The following is a 3,235-nucleotide window of genomic DNA, read 5'->3' on the forward strand; positions in this document are numbered from 1 at the left end:
TAGGGAACATATATTTTTCAGGCTCTCTTGTTACAATCTTGTTTCTCTCTGTAATATTGCCACCACTATAATAATATCTGCCACATGTTTGATTGTTTGCATTGCGGGATTGATTCCCACTGTACCAACCTATGTATGTATTATTGGGAGCTTAGATAATTGTCCCCCCACACCTGCATGTTTCATTCCAAGAGGTTTTGTCTAGGCACAGTGCAAGGCTCTTACTGCTGCAATTTCTGAATTTTTGCCTCAGAAAATACAGAACAAGCTTATTCAGGCATTTGTGCTTTAAATACCCAACAAGATCCGGGTGGAAATCATCTGCACTGAACAAGTGCCCATCATCTGTGGTCACAAATTCAATATTCCTATTAAACAGATTGGGATTGAAATTATTCTGTTCAAAAATTTAAAATGAACCCAATTTAAGCTCAGATGAGCTCTAAATCATAATCTTCATACCCATCACAACAATTGCTGTACCAACATTCATCAAACAATTTCAACCTGCAGAAATAATAATAGCTCCCAGTGTGGTGATGCACAAACAATCCACAAATTCTCTTAAACTTGTTGTACATAAATTTTTCAAACTTGCTTACATCCTTCAGTGACAAGTATTGAAAATTCTTGTCACTGTTAAGAACCCAGTGCATTTCAGTCTTATTCAGAACTGCAAACAAATTATACTCGGACAGGTTCAGGAACCTAAGCCTAAAATCTTGAACAAGTGATTCGGATTTTATGTATTTTGAAATTCCTCTTCTGTCAAAAAATTCTGTATTATGACAAGTTTAGTGGCAATGTGAACAATTCCCTGTCATATTGGCATGTATTTTGTATGTTGTGCGCTTCAAGTGACAGGCATATGCATTCATGCTCACAATTTTTAAATTTTTGCTTAAACATATACATTAGAATCTCACTGAAATTTGTATATTTTGAAAATTTGTTCATGCCTGGCTTAAAATCTTCAAGTCGATACAAATTGCCCTTATCTGTGGTGACATATTCAATATGATTCAGGGGTAGAGGTACAGAAATTCTGTTGGTGATATTATAGTGGATCCAGTTTAGACTCTGTGGCATAATTATGTCCATTTTGTACACAAAACAATTCTTATTGCAATTGTTGTACCAGTAATCATCATACATTGCAAATCCACAATACCAATAATAATACTCTACAGAATAATGCACAAAAAATCCAACAATTTTTTTGCATGTATTGAACATGGATATTTCAAATCTTATTAGGGATTTCAGGGACAGGTAGTGAAAGGCAAAATCACTTGAAGCACCTATTGCATTTCAGTTTCATTCCCAACAGAGAACAGGTCATGCTCGGACAGATTCAAGAACCTAAGCCTGAAATCCCCATAAGTGATTGTGATTTGATGTATTTTGAAATTGCTCTTCTGTCAAAAAATTATGCATATTTAATAATTACACACTGGCATGAATATGCAAGGAACAGAATCATGAAAACCTATTACTCAATGCATTCCGATACAGCCTCATTGTTTATGATTGTTGCAAATTTTGAGATGAAACTGTTTTTATGTGATTCAAGGCCCATCAAAGATATTACACAGTGAACAATTACAGTGTCACTTGTTTCATCCAAAACAATATTGTATATGAGATGGGGTAATTTTTTCAATTTAATATATTCCAATCTGTCAAGTTGCATGAAGCACTCAATTGCAAGAACCATCTCGGTGTTATTTTTTGCTGTTCTGAAAAGGAGGTAGCATGAAACAATGGCATTTACAGATTCTGAATTGTATATAATTTTTGTAGAGAAACAATCAACATAGTTGATAGAGCTCATATAATTAGATTTTTCTGCTGAGGTCTTGGAATTTTTGATGAATGCATATCCTATATTCTCTATGTATTCATATGTGATGATATTATCAGGTGCTTTGTCTTGAAATTCTACAAAATATATTTTTGTTGTTCCTACAAGGGTCATAACATAAAAATCATCATAGTACCCAACCTCAGAGTATACATACCTGAGCAACTGATTGTATTTGTGGGTATTGAGCTTGAACAGATTGATCTTATTTTCAGGGGGGCTCACAATGTTGTCACAGAACCTGAGGATCCCATCACTGCTCAGGGATGTGCTTAGCTCAGGTCTGAAAATCTTGTTGACATAACATTTTGTGCCTTTATTTGAAATTTTAACAACAATTTTGAAATCTACAAGGCTTATCTCTGTGACATAATTCTCCAGGATGCTGACAAGTTGTTGATTTGTATTCAATGCATCTATGATGCTCACTTGCATAATTTGTGTGGGGACATATGGGTTCTCTTCAAAACAAACAGTTCTGTGATTAAAATTATCTGAAAAATCTCTTGCATTTGTTTCATATATACTGTAGACAAGATACTGATTGTTTATATATTTTACAATATAATCTTCATACATCTTGCAAGTGGGGGCAACAGAATATCTATGAGTTATATTTATATCTAGGCTTTCACTATTCTGTACAGTCAATATGTTGGGAACAAAAAATTTATTCTATACCTTCAATCCTGTTTCTGCTCTATTTCTGCACTCCCTGCTGTCCCTGCTGTGTCTGTTGTTTCTGCTGTGTCTGCAAATATTTTTAATTTAAATAATTGTTTCCCACAATTGCATCTTCTGCTAAGATTATTCCCACCTAGAATTTTTGCAATACAATCAGAATCACAATTTTTGAATTTTTGTCTTATAAAATACATTATAATCTCATTCAGGTATATATGTTTAGAGTACCACACACAATCAGGATCAAAATCATCCCCACTATACAAATGGCCAGCATCTGTTGTGACAAATTCAATATCATTATAAATTGTAGATATTCTAAATTTGTAATGCATCCAATTCAAGCTTGGATATGAATCAATCCTCATCCTATGCTCTGAAAACAAATTGTAGCAATTTCCCCACCAGTGATTCCTAAACACTTTCAGCATGAAATAATACCCATAATCATCTGTGTAAAAATTCACAAAATATCCAGCAATTCTGCCATAATTATTGTACACAATTTTTTTAAACTTGCTTATATATTTAAGGCATAGGTAGTGAAAAGGCAATTCACTGTTAAGCACCCACTGCATCTCTGTTTCCTTGCAAACTGCAAACAGGTCATACTCAGAGAATCCAGATAATCTGATTCTGATATTTTCCACTATTGTTCCTATATAAACGTTTCAACGTATGTTCAAC

Source organism: Lepisma saccharinum, chromosome 8 (genome assembly GCF_977018435.1).
Source record: "Lepisma saccharinum chromosome 8, izLepSacc3.1, whole genome shotgun sequence".
NCBI classification, from domain to species: Eukaryota; Metazoa; Arthropoda; class Insecta; order Zygentoma; family Lepismatidae; genus Lepisma; species Lepisma saccharinum.